The 13,752-nt window shown below is 44.2% G+C and overlaps 1 pseudogene; it reads left to right on the plus strand.

Moving 5' to 3' along the window:
* Nucleotides 1-11,450: 11,450 nt before the first annotated feature.
* On the plus strand, nucleotides 11,451-13,664 carry LOC126929482 (aconitate hydratase, mitochondrial-like; annotated as a pseudogene).
* Nucleotides 13,665-13,752: the final 88 nt, after the last annotated feature.

Consider the following 13,752-nt stretch of genomic DNA (forward strand, 5'->3'; position numbering starts at 1 on the left):
GGGTAAAGCTGGAAGAATTTACTGCTGTGAACTTTCTCTTATTCCACAGTGTAGTGGCTTGAAATAGTGAAAATGTACCTTCTACCTTATTAGCTTTCAAGTTGTCTCCTTGCAGCTCCAAAAGGAGGAGATACAATGTATGTGGAGATATAAGGTGTGTAATAAAGGAGCTGTTTACAGGGTATCATGGAAGCTCAAAAGGAGGAAGCCCCTGAATTACTCTGGGGAATTCAAAGAAGATTTTATTAGTGCATTTAATTCTGATGGTGAACCTACAACCAGCAGCCTTTTCCTGTTCCTCGTATGGAAGCTTTTCCTGTTCCTCATATAGAAGCTTGGTGGTGCCACTGTCAGAACAGAAAACCTTATAACCATCCATGCACTGATGTGAGTGACCCAGGTTGACAGGCTGGGGCTAGAGGGCTGGACACTAGAGAGCCTGGCAACCTCCTAGGACTTTTAACTCAGCTTTGTTATTTTTTAAATCTTTATAAAAACATGTATCAATGGGGACAAATGTGGGTATTGATTGATTCATTCAATCAGCAAAAATGTACTGAACTCCCGCTGCATCGCAAGAGCTGTTCTAGGTCCTGAGGATATAATGGTCAACAAAATTGGCAGAACATCTTGCATTCGCAAGGCTTATATTCCTGTAATAGAGGCAATTATGATAAACAAAACACCAAATAAGTGGGAATTTGAGAAAACTTTGGGTATCAAGCCTTCAAGGCTCCTGTTTCTCTCATAGCTCACATCATCTTCCACCAAATCCACCACACTGAACTGATGATGCCTTGACAGGGTCAGGCTCTCACTTGCTGCGGGTTCTTTGTACATGTGGTTCCCTCTTTCTACCCTCTCTGCATTGCCTCCTTACCTTAAAAATTCTTTCCCATCTCTAAAATCTAAGCTTAAATGCCACTTCAAGAAATAATTCCCTATACTCTTCCACATTCGCTCTGCGTTTCTCCTGTTATGGCATATATCATGGTATACTGGGTCTGCTGGAACCACCTTAAGAACAAGTCCAAGTAATAGAGATATTAAGTGATAATACAAATGTTATAAATAATTGCTTCCAATTTATAGCCTAGATGAGACTGAAATTCTTTTGGAAATGTGTAAATTAATAAAAACAACTAAAGAGAAAATAGAAAACCTCAAAGGCCTATATCTATTAAGAATATTGAATAAATAATTTAAAACCTCCCCCCAGAGAAAACTCCAGGCCTAGAGGGCTTCGATGGTAAATTCTAACACACATGTAGGGTATAAATAATAACACTGCTACATCATTTCTAAAGAACCCATCTAAACAAATAGCATCTCAAATCCTACCTCACAAAAGAAAAAAAATTGGATTATAGACCTAAATGTAAAAGCTGAAATGATAAAATTTCTTGGAAAAAAAGAAAACACAGTAGAAAAATATTCATGACCCTGATGCAGGCAAAGATTTCTTTGAAAGTGAATCAAAACTGTACTAGCCATAAAAGAAAAGTATTTAAAAATTAAAATTCTACTTTTAAAAAGGTACTGAATTTAAAAAGGGGAGTAACTATGTCAGATAATGGGTATGTTAATTTGCTTGACTAACATAGCCTTGTCACTATCTCTATGTATGTTGAAACATCATGTTGTATACCTTAGATATATACAGCAAAAAGATAAAAAGAAAATTAAAAATGCAAGCCACTTAAAGATTTAGTATGTATATATCAGACAAAAGACTTGTATCCAAATTATATGAATAATTTCTATATCTCAATAAGAAGAAGAGACAAAAAGAAATTTAAGTGAGTAAAAGATTTGAACAGACACGTCCCCAAAGGAGATATATGAGTGACCAATAAGCACATCTAAAGGGAAATGCATATTAAAACCATAGTGAGGGCTGGGTGCAGTGGCTCACGCCTGTAATCCCAGCACTTTGGGAGGCCGAGGCCAGTGCATCACGAGGTCAGGGGATTGAGACCATCCTGGCCAACACAGTGAAACCTCATCTCTACTAAAAATCCAAAAATTAGCCGGTCGTGGTGGCGCGTGCCTGTAGTCCCAGCTACTCAGGAGGCTGAGGCAGGAGAATCACTTGAACAAAGGAAGTAGAGGTTGCAGTGAGCCTAGATCACGCCACTGCACTCCAGCCTGGGCATATGAAGTTCTAGAAGACGCAAAACTTGCCTGTAGTGATAGGCCTCAGATCAGTGGGTATCTGGGCTGGGGAGCAAGGAGAGTTGATAGAGAAGGGGCAAGAGAGAACTTTCTGGGGTGACGGGAATATTCTATGCCCTCACTAGTTATATGGGTGGATACATATAACAAAATGCTTCATACTGTTCACTTAAAATGGATGCACTCATTTATTGTATCTAAATTCTACCTCAATAAATTTGATTTTTAAATGCTCTCTTCTACTGTATAACCAAGTATTCTTTCCAGCATTCATGTGCAGGTGGGGATGGAGCTGGGCATAACTAATGCCTCCTAGGGTGTCCTCAACCTACAGAGATTCAAAGATTCAAACCTTCCCTATGCTTCTACTGGTAACATCCTTCAGCTGGCTCATCCCTTGTGGCACCAAGGGGTCCCATATTAAATAAGCGAGCATCTAGAGCAAGTCCAGGTTGGTCCTTTCTGTTCTCGTCTGCCCCACAGGGAAGGGTACTGGCAGTGAATAAAATCCAGCCTGGGTGAGCTGTGTCTGAGGAGTGGAGAGGGTGCTGGCATGCATCACCTTCCGGTATGCAGAAGTGGAAGCTACCTGAAGACTCCTTCAAGGTAGGGCTGGGGCACAGATGCTGAAGACAGGTCATCCATTCAGGGAACTGTCATGAGTTTGGAAAACATGTCCTTCAATCCACCTGTGCAATCACATGCTAAGAAAGAATGTGGTTTTGGGCTGGCTCCAGGTCAGGACAGCATGTTGACTCCTTCTGTGGCCCTAGAATGTTAATTCTCCTTTTCTCTTGGTCCTCTTCTCAGGCTCAGGTGGGTCTTATTTTAGGACCTCAAAACACAAAGGGTAAGACACCCTTCTGAGGACAGCTTCCACAGACTCTTTGTCCCGGATAAGAGAGACCACCTGCATAACCTCAGAATGCCCTATGTTCCCCCTGGCTTTATGTTTGAACTCTGAGTCTTTATTCTTTAACTCATAGACCTCAGCAAGTCTATGTTGTGCTCTGGTACCTTCTTTGGTGAAATGAGGGGTACAAATTTATTCTGTTATAGGACTCTGATTCATTTCTTTAAACATCTGTATTCCAGGAGAGTGGCAGCTTTTTGAGGGTAGGGAATAGTGTCCTGTTCATCTCTTACCTGTATATTCTAGCATAAGCTATGCGATGTTTACTGAATGAGCATAATGAGCATTTACTTTCTAAGCACTGCTCCATATATTAACTATCATTAGGGGACACAATAAAGAGAAGACATACTGTTTTTTTCCTTGAGGAACGTGTTCTCCCGTCATGATGATAAGACATTTCCATGGAAAACAATTAGGGAAAAACACAAGTGAGTACAGACTTGGCTCCTGACTTTCTTACAGTCAATTTCCCATTCATGCTCTGGGAAGGCAGAAAGTGGAAGTGATCTTTTCAGGCTGCAGATACTACGAGTGCTGTCATGGAGGAAGTATGGTTTGATCCAGTGCTTGGTGGATTGGTGTATTTTAGGTAGATATGAAGGAAAAGGGGAGCAACTCTGGGCAGGAGACTGGGCATAAGTGAGGCTTAGAGATGTGCAGTATCACAGCCTGTAAGCAAATACCGCTGCCCATTATTTTCTCATTTGCAGCTGCAATGCCGGACTCTTGCTATCTCTAATTTTTTATTATGCAGGAAGTTTTAAAGGGGCAGTAATTTGTCTTGTAGATCATTTTTTCTTTAAGAATAACTTATGGGATAGTGTATAGACCAGGGAGCACTTTCTGTTGCAAAGAGATATCAGGACTTTTGATCCTGGGTAACAAGTACTAGATTGAGAGCCTAGAAACAAAGATTCAAATCCCAACCCTGCCAGTGACTTGCTGTGTCCCCACCAGCAGGTCCTCTCTACATGCATCAGGCTTCTGCCCCTTCCTCTTTGGATGTCTTCTACATGTACACAGTTGGAGCATTTACTTATTTTGTTTACGAAATCAACACGATTCCCTAAACAATCTGAGCAATTGTTTATCCAAATGAGACTCTGTCATCTCCAATAGAATTCACATCTCAAATGCATTCCAGATTCCCTATTACTCAGGAATCTGAGTCCCCTTTTTCTCTACATTAGAAGATAGCAAAATGTTCTCTGAAATGGCGATGTGAAGAGCTGGGTTTGAATGTCTGCTCTATGAGAACCGTGACATCAGACTCTTCCATCTCAGTTCTGCCATCTATAAACCCAGAGGGAAGGACCCAGTGATCCACCACTCGCAAATCTCTGATAGGCTTCTGTAACTTGCAACATGCTCTATTTTAATTTTTCCCTGTCTTTACCTATACCCTGCACCCTTAGGAGCCAAGACTCCTCTCTGTTAGATGTTTTGCTTTGCCACTTCTGGAATTATTCTTAAAAATACTGTTTTGACTGTTCTCTTTATCCATGTTTTTTCCTGTGTGTGAAATGCCCTTTCCTCTCCTCTCTTTCTCTGCCTGCACCAACCTTGGTTACTACACTTATTATATTGTCCTGTAATTATGTCTTTAGGCCCTTATAAAAGTATCCAAATGTTTGAATGAGAAAATTGAACCTTTCCCCTTCTTCAAACATAGTCCTTAGTATTTTTTCTACCACTGCACTACACTGCATACCTCTTGGGCAACTCTGCCTTGTCTCATTCTTCGGCATTACAAGTGCACACAGCAATACCAGACAGCACACAGAAGACACTTAAAAAATGTTGGTTGGAAGAATGACTACTAGCATTCCACTGTTTGTCACAGAACTCAATGTAATTATTTTAATTCAAGATGGAGCAAAGCGCAATTAAAAGAGTCAAGTTGCTTTGCTGCCAAAAATATATTAAAATCCCAAACCGTAAAATAATTATCTTCTTGGCTTCCTTGCTGCTGTCGTCTATGATGAAAGCATGCGATGACAAGCACAGTAGCTCAGAAACAGTGGAGCTCAGTAGGGAAGGAAGGGTGTGGGTACTGAAACCAACAGTGAGGTGCAAATTCCAGCTCTTTCACTCACTTGAGAACTGATTTTGGACATGTGTTTGTCATCCATAAAATGGAGATGATACTTGTGCCTGCCTCATCCAATTTTGTGAAGAACAAATGACTGAATCCACGTAAAGTGTTTAGAAAAATGCCTGGTACCACATGCATGCGTATGTTTATTGCGGCACTATTCACAATAGCAAAGACTTGGAACCAACCCAAAGCCCATCAGTGACAGACTGGATAAAGAAAATGTGTCACATATATACCATGGAATACTATGCAGCCATTATAAAGGATGAGTTCATGTCCTTTGCAGGGACATGGATGAAGCTGGAAACCATTATTTTCAGCAAACTAACACAAAAACAGAAAACCAAACACTGCATGTTCTCACTTATAAGTGAGAGTTGAACAATGAGAACACACATGGAGACAGGGAGAGGAATACCACACACTGGGGCCTGCTGGGGGGTGGGGGGCTGGGGGAGGGATAGCATTAGGAGAAATACCTAACGTAAATGAGGAGTTGATGGGTGCAGCAAACCAACATGGCACATGTATACATATGTAACAAACCTGCACACTGTGCACGTGTACCCTAGAACTTAAAAGTATAATCATAAAGAAAGAAAGATGTCTGGTACAGGGCAGTACTTACAATTAAATGTCAGCTTTATTCCTGAGCCCTCTGTTCCCGGAGAGTCCATGGGACAGAAGAAAAAGGTGGCAGAGTTCTGGGGTGTCTACGGCTCTGAGAAAGCAAGAAACCAGATATGTGAGCAGCACTAGGACAGAAGGGAGCCAGGAGGCGATCTCCAGTCTGAGTGTGTACGATGGGTTATCCCCAGCTTAGTTTCAGCCACACTCCCAGTTTCCCACAGAAGAACTCATGTGCCAGTGTGTGCAAATGCCATGTCCTAAGGCTACAGTGGTGAACAGGCTCATATCTGGGGATAATGTGCATTTGCACTATCAGTGGTAGGCTATGGCTACTGACCAGATTCTGACAAGGCTGGTCTTATCTCCAAGTGCCTCACTCACCCACGAATCCTTCCTGGTATTCATACTACTCTTACTTTACACATAAATAAACTCCATGATAGCAAAAATAATGACAGCCAACATTTACTGAGTGTTTATAATTTTCTAGATGCAGAATGTCTTCTATGAACCATCTTATTTAATCCTTAAAAGAAGCCCATGGGCTGGGTATGTTGGCTGACGTCTGTGATCCCAACACTTTGGGAGGCCAAGACAGGCAGATCACGAGGTCAAGACCATCCTGGCCAACATGGTGAAACCCCGTTCTACTAAAAATACACAAATTAGCTGGGCATGGTGGTGCACGCCTGTAGTCCCAGCTACTTGGGAGGCGGAGGCAGGAGAATCGCTTGAATCCAGGAGGCGGAGGTTGCAGTGAGCCGAGACCCACCACTGCACTCCAGCCTGGTGACAGAGCGAGACTCTACCTCAAAAAAAATAAAATAAAATAAAATAAAAAAAGGAAGCCTATGGAGCTATTTATTAATAAATATAATTCATTTTATAAAAGAGACATTGAGACACAGAATCTATGCTGTCCTGGTGATGGCTCACACTGAGTTGCAAGAGCCAAAACAAGCGGACAGAGTTTTAGAAATTTTGTGGGTTAGTCGTTAAGTGCAGCTGTTGTTACAAATTAAATTATATAAACTTTCAATTAAATGAATTATATTTAAAATGGAAGCAAGTATTCAAAACTCATAACTTTCTAGTTATTTTACTACATTTCACTGTTATGTATACTTTTGAGGATATTTCTGTTAATTGTGTCTGTGTGGTAAAAATACTAGAAAATGGTATGATACTGCATACCACTTCTCACTGATACCATGTTGGTACTTTAAAGTAGGCCATAGTGAAAGTATTTACACCATGGAAAATGGAAGATGCTACTAGGCAGAGCTAGCTTGGTTTCTCTCTCCTTCCTTCCTTCCTTCCTTCCTTCCTTCCTTCCTTCCTTCCTTCCTTCCTTCCTTCCCTCCTTCCTTCCCTCCCTCCTTCCCTCCTTCCCTCCCTCCTTCCTTCCCTCCTTCCCTCCTTCCTTCCTTGCCTCCCTCCCTCCCTCCCTCCCTCCCTCCCTCCTTCCTTCCTTCCTTCCTTACTTCCTTCCCTTCCTTCCTTCCTTCCTTCCTTCCTTCCTTCCTTCCCTCCCTCCCTCCCTCCCTCCCTCCCTCCTTCCTTCCTTCCTTCCTTCCTTCCTTCCTTCCTTCCTTCCTTCCTTCCTTCCTTCCTCTCTCCCTCCCTCCCTTTCTTCTTCCCTCTCTCCCTTTCTCTCTCTTTCTGTCTTTTTGGAAAACTGGTCTTACATATTTACTAGCACACCACTGAGCAGAGAGATTAAGTAACTTGTCCATGGCCTTCCCTCTGAGTATTAAGACAAAGATTCAAACCCAGCCATTAACTCCAGCAACCATTGTATTAACCACATTCCTAGAAGACTAATACTGCTTATAAACAACCGAGTGTGTGTTTCATGAACCCACTTAACTGTTACCTGTCTTATACCCCATACCTTCTCTGATTTTTCACCTAGCTCTCCTCAACTCACAGAAATGTCATCTTTTCCTGGTATTCTCTGATCTACCTCAGGTCCTTAGTAAACTCTAAACTCTGGCAGAGTAGGGCCTGTGGCTCTGTCTGATTTATCATTGTAATCCACCTTTCTAGGATAATGTTTGGCACTATATTCAATTTTTTTTTTTTTTGCACAGGGAATAAAAACAATTAATTATGTGCATGTATTATTTCTCCTTCTGGAGTGTATGCTCCTTAATAATTAGTTCTATGATTCATTTCTAAGACCAGCAGCCCAACACCAGGCACAGAGCCACATACAGATTAAATACTCAGTAGCTATTTGTTTTAGTAAAAGTTACCAGAATTCAGGGATCAGCTTTTTTTTCTTATAGCAAAGCCTCCTGAGAGCAGGTTTTGATGAAATTGGAAGAAGACTAGGAAAATTCAGGACCCCAAGTTTGAAAGTGTAGGATGACCTTGGTCATGGTGTAGGGGCGATAGCCCGAGGCATAGAGAATGGACAATATGTATAAGGGTATGATTGAGATGTAATGGGGTAAAGCACACTGACTGGAAGGGTTGGCTGTGATAGCCACCTTGGCTGTCTTCTGCTTTGTTGAGGCTCAGCACTTCAGATAGCTAAGAGCAATGACGTCTGTGTATGTGTTTCACATTAAAACAAAACGTAATTTGTTGTGGTGAAAATACCCCAGCCAGGGCCCAAGGAGACTTGCATTTGAATCCTGGATGTGTTAGATTGCCTTAATGATCCCAATTTTCTTCCATGTATTCACACCTTTGTCAATAAACTTGGCAGCATGTTCCTGTTCTGATTCTGGGCTCACCTATTTGACCTACATTAGCCAATAAAAAAGTAACCATGTTCCAGTTACAATATTTGCTTTGTCCAATCGAATGAGACAGAAGTAATCATATGCCAGCTCAAGACCATGTGCACGTTTCATTGTTCCCTTAACTGTGCTATCGCTATGAGAAGGACTTTCCCTGATGATCCCAGCAAAAGGATGAGAGACACATAGATTAAACCCAACCACAGTGGAAACCAGCCCAGATCAGCCAACCCCTGGCAAACATGCAGACTTTCTTTCTTCTTTTTTTTTTTTTAGATGGAGTTTCGCTCTTGTTGCCCAGGCTGGGGTACAATGGTGTGATCTTGGCTCACTGCAAACTCTGCCTCCCAGGTTCAAGCGATTCTCCTGCCTCAGCCTCCCGAGTAGCTGGGACTACAGGTATGTACCACCACACCCAGCTAATTTTTGTATTTTTAGTAGAGACAGGGTTTCCCATGTTGGTCAGGCTGGTCTCGAACTCCTGACCTCAGGTGACCCACCTGCGTCAGCCTCCCAAAGTGCTGGGATTACAGGTGTGAGCCACCCCAAACCTGCAGATTTTTTACAAATCATAAATGATTAATGTCTAAGTGGTTGAGTTGTGGAGTGGTTATATAGCAATAGCTAACCGATACAGTGGCCCTTCAGTCTTAGTCAGCTCTGACTGCCATATCATAGGCCAGGTGGCTTACACAACAGAAGTGTATTTTCTCACAGTTGCAGAGGCTGGAAAGTCCAGATCAAGGTGCCAGCCAATTCAGTTCTTGGTGAGAGCTGTTTTTGTGGCTCTCAAAACACAGGGGGATGGTTGGTTTCTTGCTCCATGCTCATATGGCCTTTCCTGAGTTCATGCATTCAGAGAAGGGGCAAACAAGCAAGATTTCTGGTGTTTCTACTTGGAAATGGGATGGTAATCCAAACAGATCAGGGCCCCATCATTATGTCCTCTTTTAACCTTAATTACTTTCTTAGAAGACCTATCTTCAAATATAACCCCACTAGGGGTTAGGGCTTAGACACAGAAATTTTGGGAGGACATAAACATTTGGTCCATACTACCTCCCTTAGGATTCTTTTACTCATCTGAAAGATAAGGATGTATGGTCATAATACACATCCAGTAAATACTTATTGAATCAAGAATATTGGACAATATATTTCTAAAAAACATTTCAAGATGGTTTTTTTTTTGTTGTTGTTGCCATAAAGGCATCTAGAATTCATACAAGAGGGAAAAATGTCATCCTCTATTCTAATTAAACTGTCTGCAAGTAAGGAAGGGCATAGAGATGCCTAATATTTAAATACATGCAAGTATATTTAAGACTATTGAGCAGGGAACTCAGCTATTCCATTCAATTGTTCCTTCAGGTCCTAGATCAGCACTTGGCATAAAGAAGATAATTCAATTACCTACTTTATTGAATTGAAAAAAAGTTATCGAATTGAAAAAAAAAGACTGAGGGAATGAGTCAATCAGGTCTTGTGCCTGCCTATAGCTGTCCTCAAAAAGTTCAGGGAGATGAGGCGGGATACAATCTGAATCATGGGAAAGAACGGTCCTCTGCTTGACTAATAGGAAGTACAACGATGAAAACAGAGGAGGTGTTGAGCTGTCCTGATAGCTCAAGGGTTGCCTTGGGCAGTCCAACTGGCACCTCCTTCCTGTTCCTCCTTCGTGATTACCATGCCATCCCACAGCATGTTAACTGCAACTGATTCCAAACCACACTGATGTTCACCCTTTGTTCTCCAAACCTAATTGTGCTTGTCCTCAGTATCTGCCTGATTGTTCAAATGAGAGATGAGTCATCTCTTGCTTCTTTACATCCCACTCAATGGAGCCCACAGCTCCATTTCCCCACTGAAATGACAAAATCCAATTTGACCTTAATTGTAGCCACTGAGCTATCATTCGCTGGGGAGTGACCATAGGCCAGGCAGTGCCCGAGATGACTAGTCTAAAAGATCTCATCTAATCCTCATCATGACCTTATGATGTGAGTATACTCTTTATATCATATTGATTAAATAGAGACTCAGAAGGGTTAAGTGACTTTCCTGGAGACACAGAGTTGGATAAAGGGATTTGCACCTAATCTGATGAATTTTAAAAACCCTGTCCTTTCCACATTGTCAAATTATCTCCAGTCCAGATGCTTTCTTCTCTTCTTTCTCCATTGTCTCTGTTCTGTGGAATCGGGCATTCACCTCTGCCCCCATGGTACCTGCACATCTGTCTGCTATAGCTCTTATCATATGAGATGATAATTATTCACCTGCTTGACTAGTCTATCACTCTGCTAGCAATGTCTTATTCTCCCCTCTGTTCTGTATTCTCAGGTCTTTGTCAGATATATAGTACCTGTTCCATAAATACTTTTAGAAATCAATTAAATTCCTTCATCTCTAATTACCAAACCTGTTATCTTTCACAGAGTAGAGGGTTACATCTGACATAAACTGTGAAGAAGACAATCTCCCCTATCAGCCCATTATTTTCTGTAAGAACAAGCCTAGTTAACCACCCCACACCCCCACAAAAGGGCCAGGGTTCTCTTCAGGTACTCCTGCTGTGAGACAAGAGTGGCAGAACGACTCCCACGCCCTGACAATTGGAAGAGGTCAAGCTCCCAAGGTGCCATCTGCTCCCATGGGTTTGGCCTGCCAGGGAAGAGCTCAGCAAATCCACCTGAAAGAGGGTGAAGGGTGATGAAGTCAGAGTGAGTGTTGGCTGATTGCCTGATTCCAGAGATTTACCGTCTTCCAGATGCTAGAAGCATCTTCACCCCATTTTCTTACTGCATTTTCCAGGCCTTGTAGTTACAATATATTCTCTTTTAAAACAAACACAGACGCGACCCCATCTTTGTCAGTGCACAAAATGGCGCCATACAGCCTACTGATGATCTGGCTGCAGAAAGCTCTGGGTGTGCAGCAGTACCATGTGGCCACAGTCCTGTGCCAACAGGCCAAGGTGGCGACGAGCCACTTTGAGTCCAAGTACGTCCACTATGACCTGCTAGAGAAGAACATTAACATTATTCGCAAACGATTGAACCGGCCTCTGACCCTCTTGGAGAAGATTGTGTATGGACACCTGGATGACCCCGCCAGCTAGGAAATCGAGTGGGGCAAGATGTACGTGCAGCAGCGGCCAGACAGCGTGGCCATGCAGGATGCGACGGCCCAGATGGCCATGCTGCAGTTCATCAGCAGCAGGCTCCCAAGGTGACCGTGCTGTCCACCATCCACTGTGACCATCTGATTGAGGCCCAGCTCGGGAGTGAAAAAGACCTGCGCCGGGCCAAGGACATCAACCACGAAGCTTATAATTTCCTGGCAAATGCAAGTGTCAGATATGGCGGGGGCTTCTGGAAGCCTGGATCTGGAATCACTCACCAGCTTATTTTGGAAAACTATGAATACCTTGGGGTTCTTCTGATTGACACTGACTCCCATATCCCCAGTGGTGGCAGCCTGCGGGGCATCTGCATTGGAGTTGGGGGTGCTGAACTGTGGGTGTCATGACTGGGATCCCCTGGGAGCTGAAGCGCCCCAAGGTGATTGGCATGAAGCTGATGGGCTCCCTCTCCGGTTGGATTTCACCCAAAGGTGTGATTCTGAAGGTGGCAGGCATCCTCACAGTGAAAGGTGGCACAGGTGCAATCGTGGAATACCACGGGCCTGGTGTAGACTCCATCTCCTGCACTGGCATGGTGATAGTCTGCAACATGGGCACAGAAATTGGGGCCACCACTTCCGTGTTTCCTTACAACCACAGGATGAAGTAGTACCTGAGCAAGACCTGCCGGGCAGACATTGCCGATCTAGCTGATGAATTCGAGGATCACTTGGTGCCTGACCCTGGCTGCCATTATGACCAACTAATTGAAGTTAACCTCAGTGAACTGAAGCCGCACATCAATGGGCCCTTCACCCCTGACCTGGCTCCCCCCGTGGCAGAAGTGGGCAAGGTGGCAGAGAAGGAAGGATGGCCTCTGGACATCTGACTGGGTCTGATTGGCAGCTGCACCAATTCAAGCTATGAAGATATGGGGCACTCAGCAGCTGTGGCCAAGCAGGCACTAGCCCATGGCCTCAAGTGCAAGTCCCAGTTCACGATCACTCCATGCTCTGAGCAGATGTGCACCACCACTGAGCGGGACGGCTAAGCACAGACCTTGAGGGATGTGGGCGGCATCGTCCTGGCCAATGCTTGTGGCCCCTGCAATGGCCAGTGGGACAGGAAGGACATCAAGAAGCAGGAGAAGAACATAACTGTCACCTCCTACAACAGGAACTTCACGGGCTGCAATGACACAAACCCTGAGACCCATGCCTTCGTCACATCCCCAGAGACTGTCACAGCCCTGGCCATTGTGGGAACCCTCAAGTTCAACCCAGAGACCAACTACCTGACAGGCAAGGATGGCAAGAAGTTCAAGTTGGAGGGTCCTGATGCAGATGGGCTTCCTCAAGCAGAGCTGGACCCAGGATAGGACACCTACCAGCACTCCTGCAAGGGCTACCACTGATCACATCTCGGCTGCTGGCCCCGGCTCAAGTTCCGTAGGCACTTGGAAAACATCTCCAACAACCTGCTCATTGGTGCCATCAACATTGAAAATAGCAAGGCCAACTCTGTGCATGATGCCGTAACCCAGGAGTTTGACCCCGTCCCTGCCACTGCCCGCCACTACAAGCATCATGGCATCAGGTGCGTGGTAACTCGGGGATGAGAACTATGGCGAGGGCTTAAGCCAGGAGCACGCAGCACTGGAGCCTCGCCACCTTAGAGGCTGGGCCATCATCACCAAGAGCTTTGCCAGGATGCATGAGACCAACCTGAAGAAGCAGAGCCTGCTGCCCCGAACTTCGCTGACCCAGCTGACTACAGCAAGATTCGCCTTGTGGACAAGCTGACCTTTCAGGGCCTGAAGAACTTGCCCCTGGCAAGCCCCTGAAGTACATCATCAAGCACCCCAACGGGACCCAGGAGACCATCTTCCTGAATCACACCTTCAACAAGATACAGATCGAGTGGTTCCGTGCCGGCAGTGCCCTCAACAGAATGAAGGAGCTGCAGCAATGACGGCAGCACCTCCTCACAACCCCCTCCCCACCTCACCCAGCGCTGGTGTCATGTTCAAGTTCAGCTCCATGTGAGCCATCAGTGCCAC

Source organism: Macaca thibetana, chromosome 10 (genome assembly GCF_024542745.1).
Source record: "Macaca thibetana thibetana isolate TM-01 chromosome 10, ASM2454274v1, whole genome shotgun sequence".
NCBI classification, from domain to species: domain Eukaryota; kingdom Metazoa; phylum Chordata; class Mammalia; order Primates; family Cercopithecidae; genus Macaca; species Macaca thibetana.